The 8,824-nt window shown below is 36.3% G+C and overlaps 2 long non-coding RNA genes across 5 annotated transcripts; one reads left to right on the top strand and one right to left on the bottom strand.

Moving 5' to 3' along the window:
- Positions 1–638: 638 nt before the first annotated feature.
- LOC113353550 lies at positions 639–3,162 on the top strand. 2 transcript variants are annotated; one of them, XR_003361370.1, is made up of 6 exons: positions 639–784; positions 1,217–1,539; positions 1,628–1,860; positions 1,962–2,143; positions 2,319–2,418; positions 2,775–3,162. It is a non-coding gene; the product is annotated as an uncharacterized LOC113353550 (long non-coding RNA). The 2 variants fall into 2 exon arrangements; XR_003361369.1 differs by having other exon boundaries at positions 2,319–2,454; positions 2,775–3,038.
- A 1,309-nt stretch (positions 3,163–4,471) lies between these two features.
- LOC113348070 lies at positions 4,472–8,391 on the bottom strand. 3 transcript variants are annotated; one of them, XR_003359459.1, is made up of 6 exons: positions 8,250–8,391; positions 7,268–8,095; positions 6,348–7,160; positions 4,990–5,357; positions 4,667–4,896; positions 4,489–4,579 (listed from the first exon to the last, which is right to left on the bottom strand). It is a non-coding gene; the product is annotated as an uncharacterized LOC113348070 (long non-coding RNA). The 3 variants fall into 3 exon arrangements; XR_003359458.1 differs by having other exon boundaries at positions 4,472–4,896; positions 4,990–5,360; XR_003359457.1 differs by having other exon boundaries at positions 4,472–4,896.
- Positions 8,392–8,824: the final 433 nt, after the last annotated feature.

The following is an 8,824-nucleotide window of genomic DNA, read 5'->3' as shown; positions in this document are numbered from 1 at the left end:
GCGTAACTGAACTCAACATATAGGTTTTCAGAAAAAAAAGTTCGGTTACGACAAAAACATTGCGACGTAACCGAACTCAAAGTTCGGCTAGGACTCTTTTCTTCTCGAAATAGCTGAACTGTTCTTCATGTTCTTCATTTCCATCAGGTTCGGCTAGTTTGATAAAGTTTTTTCACAAAATTCCTAACTGGACTTCTCTTTGCTACTTCAATTTTTATGATTACTACTCACTTCAGTTTCAATTTTTACCAACCACAAATGCATAAATAAGACATAAGTTAGTCGAAAAGTACCTCTAATATATAATTTCGAAAATCCAGATTTAAAACAATTATAAAAATGGAAGAGAAAATAAGAGGATAAGAAAAGAGTTTAAAATGAAAATAGATTTGTAGAAAAATAATGTTTTTGTGTTTGTGAATTAGAGTTTAATTAGGTTTAGGAGGGATATATATTATTAGGTTAGTCATAATTTAAATAAGAGTAAATGATAAAGTAGTAATTTCCTAACTTTAGGACACCCCTTATAAGTATAGGGAAGGTGGCCTAAGTAATCATGGTCCTGCCCAAAAAGTCGTTCTAAAAGAAGGCGAAATGCACAAGCCCGTCCCATAAATGCCTTTGAAGCATAAAAGAAAAAATGCACAAGTGCATTCAAACCCCTAAATCCTCCCGGTACTATCTCTTCACTCATTCTCTGTTTCATCCGCAATCTTCACTCCTACCTCCTCCTGATGTTTGTCGTTCAGCTCAGATGGCTCCCATCTCTCTCTCCGCAAACGAGGTTACTACAGTCACCCTCTCAATCTGCTAATTTATAAAGTTAGGGTTTTGAGTTTTCTAACAATTGTTGTGTTATTGATTTAATTTGGTTGGATAACTTTCTCATTGAATGGACTATGAAGTTTTGCAATGAATTTGTATTGAAATCTTCTGTTACTTGATCAACATATAGAAATGTTGGGAAAACGAAGTCATTCCCATAGACTGATATTAGGGTAATTTGTGACCACCATGAAATGTGGATTTGATTACTTGTTGTCAGGTTTAAATAACTTCCAATCCTGACTGTCTTGCAGAATTGTTTGGTTGAACCCTTTTGTCTAGCCCTCTTAAAACTAAAACAACTTAGAAGAACTGAGTGTTATTTCTTATGCTTTAGTGGTAATGATTTGTAGTTCTGAATGGTTCTTCCTATGCATGCGAACAAATGCAGGACATGAGTGGAGGATCACCAATCAAAGGCCAATGGTGTATTCGCTCAGTCTCTTGATCTGATCTGATTCTGGCAATTGTTTTCATTCAACTATGAGAGTGGCAACGCAGCAGCAGAAGTATATTAGTTGAAAACCCAAAATCTATTCTGTCACGATCGGGATCAAGTATGCGGCCAAAATCTCCTCGAGACCACAGTACTTCTGGACAAGAGTCAACCATCACCACTTGCAGAACACCAAGAAAATCCATTGTGAGAGGCGGCAAATTTTCATGACCAGTTCAACCATGAAGACTCAGCCACTACTTCAAAAAGGCCTCATGGTAACCTTAGGACATGTTTATTTTATCTTTATTGTTCATCTACTTTGTCAAATATTTGATGGATTGTTTAATTGACTGATTTAAACAGTTCCAAAGGGGGATCACTCGCCTCCCTGAAGTTGCACAAAGAGGACGGAACATGGATAACCCTGTAGTGTGTTTCTCTTAAAGCCAAATTAGTGGGTAGATTAGGCTTATGAATGTATCTGTCTATTGGTATGTGGATAAGGCAGTGGGAAACTTCACACTTACTGTGCCTTTCTTTATGGAAATGCCTCAATGAGAATGTTCAAACTTCAAAGTGTGGCTCAGCTTGTCAGGGTAATAAAATGCCATGATAATTTGAGATTTCCAACTTTTTTTCTCTTTGTTTCCAAGTGCTGATTCAATATCGTAATAGTTAATTTGTTTAATTCCTTCAGGATCAGTTGACAAAGCAAACAATTAATGCTGCATATGTGGGATACTTATCTAGCTTGAGTTGTCATTACAGGGGGAAGTATATCATGGCTATTTTATGACTGCTTTGTGTAATCCCCCCTAAGAACTGCAATAACATGGAAGACCGGACACATGTGAGATCTTCAGATTAAAGGAGTTTCAGGTAAAATTTAGTTAGACTCTAGTTAGCTTTCATATTCTATTAAAGTCTAAAGTTATCATCTTATTGAATATGTTCCATATATTTTTTCTTGTTCAGTTACACATTTATTATCCATACACAAGGATGTTGAGTGTGGGCTAATGTTGGTGCGTTACTTTTGCACTTTTTCTTCCAGGAGGACTTGGAATATCTGCCTGACAAGGAGAAGAAAGTGCTGCAGTTAGAGGATATGAGGTTCCCCATTGTTGAAGTTTCAGCAGCCATTCATTCATGTGGTGTGTATCTTGTGAATTGGTCCTTGTGGTGTTTTGGTACGATTCGTTGTTTATTCTTTATGTGTTTGGGTTCATCATTCATTATAGCTGTTTGATTGGAAACAAAATTTAGAATGAGTTACTTTGTGGTAAAAATGATCATCATTCATACCTATAGTGTTACTTATAGGTATGTGGTGAAAATGATCATATTTATGCTGTACCATATATAAAATGAAAATCCTTTTTCTATGGTAGATAAGTACGTTCTGGGTGCATAGATATTGACTTGGACAGCCCTGGCTGTTTCAAATGAAACCTTTGCTGGAATGAGGTCTTTGAGTATTACATGTTTTTTCTTTGTTTAATTCTTGCAGGTTCTTTATTTCGATGGTAATATCGTTTTGATGCTGATATTTATCTCTGAGAGCTTTACAAGAAAGGATGTCATTTGGATTTGATATGTATGCTCTCAAGCTGGTCAGTTGCTTCAGTATTTATGAAATTACTCGGTACTTTTGACAGGTGTGTATAGTGCATCTGTAGACCAGGGTTGTAAGCCGCATTGGCAGTCAATTTTGTATTTATAGTTGAAGAGTTACAACTTCACAATAGTCCTCTAACAATGCATATATTCCAAATCCCTGTATAATGCAAGTCATATATGTAGAAACTCAGTTAGCCCTATTCTAATTTAGCCATACAAATTATTTGTATAGAAAGTTACCTGGCATCCATTAAACATATTAAGAAATAATTTTGCTACTGTCTGGTTACAAATAGATGGGCAAGACATGACTGTTTGAAATATTCTATGCATACTTTTGCTTAGTTTTAGATTTAATGACAGATACTGGTATTTACTTTTTAGGTGTCATGTAGAATGTTTGGTATAGTATCTCTTCTCATTTCTTGCTAGTATTGGAGTTTGTTTAGGACCATTGAGACTCCTTACGCATTTAAAAATCCGTAAGCTTGCCCATATTATAGATCCAGAGCCTGTTACAGCTTAAATTTCCTCGAAAGGCTTATGGCACAGCACCTTATATTATTCAGTTACTCGGATTTTCTATAGCTTGGATCCTAACCCATGGTTTGCTCATTTGTAATCTTTCTGATCATGTAAAGCGCTTTTTTCTCTGATCGTATTTTTATGATTCCTAATTGAACAGATTATTGTTTATCTCATATTGCTTCATACAATGCAATCTCAAGCAACATTTATGAGTTCTTTATTTACTCTTTCCACATATGTAGTCTTTTTAGATTATCTTCTTGTTGTATCTTGTTGCCACCTCTTTCTAACTTAAACTCTAGTAGTCAAGTGATCCTTCTGTTCCAGGCTTTTATTCCTATGCGATGTCTTGGTCATTGGGTGTTTGTTTTTGTGTCAAAAGCTCTAATCAGGCTAATCTGATGACATCTAATGGCTTTGTATTGGTACTGTACATTAATGATAGTAATAAGTAACATTTGCCTACTAGATCCAGGCAGGATCTTGCTGAGGTTCTGCTCTCTTTGATGCAGAAGCTAAAGTTTGCAACATTGCAGTGGTTACAAAATGCAACATGTCTTCTTGTTTGCCAAGTGGTTGTAAAATTTTGGTTTGTCTCTTGTGAAATTGAACAAGAAAGGTTTTGACAAATGGTTTTGTCTTGCCAATGTGCAAAATCAGACTTGTGGCATGTTGTGTCTTGTTAGGCCTGTCAGTCTTGTCACTCTCATTCAGAAGAGGTAAATTGTCATTGGGTTACTTTGATTGGAGGTAAATTGGCAGTTCAATTCTATCTTTTAGCTTCATTATAGTTGTTTTATTGGAGACAGAATCAGAAATGGGTCTACTGTAGAAATAGTTTTACTTCTCTGTGCTGCAATGGTCATATTGTATAGAATTCTTCTCCTGTGGGGGATCATTAGTCTATTCTGGCTGGTGCATTGATTTGGACATTCCCTGGCTGTTTTAAATGAAACCTTTGCTGGCCTGAGATTTCTGAGTATTAAATGTTTTTATCTCCAAGACTGTGAGAGGCTGCTAGTAAAATTATTACTCAGCAAAGTTGAATTCGGGAGCGACTGCCGGTACAACAATACCACCAAGAAAGTAAAAACATGCAAGTAAAAACATTCTACACCAAGAGACCAAAACCAAAGGCCCAGATTCGCATACTAAGGCTACAAAACCCTGCCCAAGCAAACAACCTAAATCAGAAAAGTTCGAAAAGCTGGTCAAGACTCAAAAGCCACTAGTATTACTAGGTAAGGTGACTACCATAACGTCCATAACCACCACCACGACCACTACCAACTCCATACAACCTGGCTGACTTGTACACCACAAACAACTTAATCCACCTCCCTTGAAAACTGTCACCACCTCTGGCTGCTGTATACACCCATGAACAACCCCTCATCTTCTTTTCTCATTGCTCTAGTAAAATGCTGACTGGTTTCGAATTTAGGTTGTGGTGTCATCACCCAACGACTTGATGAGTAATGGCCCTAAAACGTCATGCAACACATATCAGTACGGTCGTACCACCAAATACTGAGTTTGACTTTCAAGCTTTAATCAAAGACTGGGATATACATTACCTGCTTCATTTCGTTTTTCAATTTGTAGTACAATAGCTCCAGTTCCACCAACTTAACAAACATAGGTTCTTTCAATAAGTTAAACCATGACTTACATATACACCTGAATCGCGATATAGAATCTCATAGTCACTGCCGCATGACTAAGAACAAATTATTCATTGAGTCTTTACTTCTCTCTTGCATCATACAATGAGTAATACCATCACGGTAGCTCTCGCGTTCTCCCTAAAGTTCCAAAGTTATATAGATCGGGATTTCTACAGCTTGGGTTGTACTCATTGATCTCCACAAACAAGTCATTAACAACTGCAAACTCATTCATTCTTTAAGCCTTTCAATAATTTATCCTCTACATCGATCATTTCCTGCTGCCAACAAACATACATGTAAGTAACTCTAAAGTTCGAATGATTACTAACACTAATTCTAGGAGTCAACTGAGAAATTAGTAGCATGAGTGAGTGAGAGACAGATAATACTTTGCTGCACAAAAGCGGCGAAGTGGGACAGACCGATTAGAAACTTGATCCATCGAAGATGGCAGACAACTGTCTTTTAATGCATCACCAAATGGTTTTGAATCTAAAACTCCCATTTCTAAATCCCAATTACACTCTGAGAATTTGAATTTTCTCAAATTCTTTGCAATTCCTAGGGTGCGTAATGTTACAACCAAAATTTTCGGGTTGTGGCATTGTTATCCTTGAATTTTTAAAGAAACAAGAACTCAACAATAATATAGTTGTCTCAATCAATCTGCTAGTACCAAAGAATTTCAATTCATATCAAGCTGCAGGGGTTGGTGAGAAGAGTACTCAGTCTTCGTAAGGTTCCGAAAACAGATTGGAAGCTAATGTGGTAAGTCAGACAACAAATGAGTCTGCAAATCGGAGCACTAAAGAGGATATATGCAGTAGGGACCATGAGGGATGATACTGTAACCGGGGTCTTGGAAATGGAGGTGCAACCTACAAATTCAGAATGGACAGCCTATACTATTAGGAAGAAGAGTTCAAGCAGCAAAGATGATGCTCAAAAGCGAATTCCTACTTGTTATCTGAATCCCTTTAGCATTTAGGCTCTGTAGCTACTGATGTAGAGACTCCTAACGATGGGACAGGCTATGTCTAAGTAGCAGAAGATGGAGAGGCTTATGGAAGCTAATTCTCTTTTAGGAGTTGCAAATAAGGGAGGAAAGGAAGATGCCATGAAAATTTATAGATTAAAAGTAACCATTGCTGGATTAAGGTTCATTAGGAATGAAGTATGAAAAAGATATGCATTTCAAGATAAAAAGATGAGTCACTCATGAAAAACTGACCACCTATTGGAATAAGCATTCCGATGATGCATACCTGGTAATACTGATAGGGGAACCCAGCAGGAGTCACTTTTATTTTTGTCATAGCCTTTCTTCCTACCCTCAGTTCTTCGCCAAACGTAACTTCATCTGGATGATTTGGCTGCTGCAATGTCCTTAATCCAAATGAAACAAGAGAAATTCTGAATCAATGTGTATAATTAGATTGATCAGAATAGGACGAGCATTTGTAACTATCTAGCAGATGGGTTCCCTGTCCTGTTCACAAATTTAAGGAAATTAAACAGACACGAGGCTTCTAGATGATAATAAAACAGAAGTATAATTATACCATTTGCCACAGGTAACAAATAACAACTGAATAAGCACACCCCAACGCAGGACAAGATGAAGCAATTTCTGAAAAAAGGCTAATTCATGCAGTTTTACATTTCAAATTCAAAACATTTACAAGTTTGAAATTCAGTTTCAAATCATGAGCGTTAACATATCTATGCTATCCTTCCATATGTATCATTATCACATCACCTAATTCTTTCACACACATTTACAATCTTAAATTATGTTAGCATCCTTCCCCTAGTGTCCCCAAAAAACCTTAAAAAACAGATAGACATCACATTACCACATTCTTACTGTCTAGCTGAAACTCCTTAACCTGATTACAGGAATGCTTGCACAAGGCTCATGTAGAAGTTTGTTTGTAATCTGTACGGTTCAATTGAAAACTAATCACTATTTTCAGCGTGGCTCTCCTCTTCATCTTAAAATTCCAGAGCGCTCAATCTCCTCTCGTACTCTATACTCCAACAAACCTAGTTTTGGTTGCCTTTTCTAACACCATTTGCTGCATTAATAGCATATCTTTACATCAATAAGTAATAGATAAAGAAATAACCTTGCTAGAAGATCAATCTAAATATATGGGGGGAAAAAGACCATTAGCAATGCTACCTTTATAAGTTCTTGCCGAACTTCCTGAAGCACTTGAGTGTCCCTGGCGAACACTTTTTCATTCTTAGCTAACGTCTTCTCTCGTTCCTGAATAGATTCAAGAACTTCATGTACCCGCAGAATCAACAAATTCAGCCTTCTCTTCATCTAGAAATTTATACAATGTATCCTTCTCTTCCTTGAGATACTAAACATCTGTTTGCAATCTACCCTTATCTTGCTTAAGTAACTCAACATCACTTGCAATTAAAGCCTTCTCTCTATGCAGGAATTGAATATCAACTTCCTAATTTGTTCTTTTCGTTACCAAGTGATTCAATATCCTTTTCAAGTGCAGTTTTCTTTGAATTCATAATCTCAATACCACTTTGTTGTTTAGTAGTTTCTTTTATAAGAACTTTAATTCCACTTCGGATTCCACACTTCTTTTTGCCGAGCAAGTCGGCGTCGTTCCAACCGCAGACATCGCTTTATTCAGTGATTCAAAATCACTTTGCAGTTTCCCTACCCAATTTACACTTCTCATTTCAAGTGATTCAATATCACATACAAGTTTAGTCTTCTCTACATGGACTGTAGACTTCTCATTGTTGAGTGATTCAATATGACTCTCCAAGACATTCTTTTCATTGTAAAGTGAATCAAGACCAGTCAGCAGTTCCTCTTCCCTGCCGTGGAGAGATTTCACATCAGTTTTCAGTCTCCACTTATCAATGTAAAGAAAATCTATTTTGGCTCCCAGTTTTTCAATGATTCCGTGTCATTTATCAACATCCTTTTCGTTTCCTCGAGTGTTTGGATATCAATTCTTAGTGGCAATTTCACTTGCTGAAATGAGTACAGGTAAAACTCATCAGACTTAAGACACAAACATAGAGACTTTGAAGTAGGGAAAAAACTTGGGATACAAACGGATGAAATGAAATTGAAATTGAAATATTGTAATGAAAATGGAGGAGAAGAAGAAGAAGATGTTACAAACCTTTAATTTTGGGGGTATTCTTTCTATTGGGTTACTTTCTTCTATGCCAATGATCTTCATCTTATTAGGTGCCATTCTTAACTTAGGGTTTTTCAAAATTTTGGTTTATTTCTTTCTGCCAGGTTTGTTGAAGCGGTCGAAAGTACTCCAGGGGCGGGTCTGGGCTCATATGTCATGTTCCAGAAAAGCAAAAAAAAAAAAAAAAAAAAACAACTTGGTTGAACCATTAGGCAGTTAAAATCAAAATTTTAATCCGGAAATTAAAATCATTTTTATTATTTTTCATAAAAATCCTATTAGGTCGTCAAATAGCAATCAACAAACCATTTATGGTAGTAATTTGTTGATAACTAGAATGTCCTGTATTAATTAGATTAGATTAGCTAAATTAATTAAGATTAATGATTAGTTTAAACTAATAATTTGATTTATAGTTGGTGTTTTTTATTTGATAATAAAATAGATTGAGAAGAAAATATAAGTCAAAACAAACTTGTTCATAGACTTGGGTGCATGCATCCTGTCTATCCTGATCCAAAGCATAAAAAATACAAGAGGGCGGATAACCTATGTAG

This window comes from Papaver somniferum, chromosome 2, assembly GCF_003573695.1.
Source record: "Papaver somniferum cultivar HN1 chromosome 2, ASM357369v1, whole genome shotgun sequence".
Classification (NCBI taxonomy): domain Eukaryota; kingdom Viridiplantae; phylum Streptophyta; class Magnoliopsida; order Ranunculales; family Papaveraceae; genus Papaver; species Papaver somniferum.
Note: the sequence above shows the minus strand (reverse complement) of the source record. Positions and strands in the feature narration are given on the sequence as shown.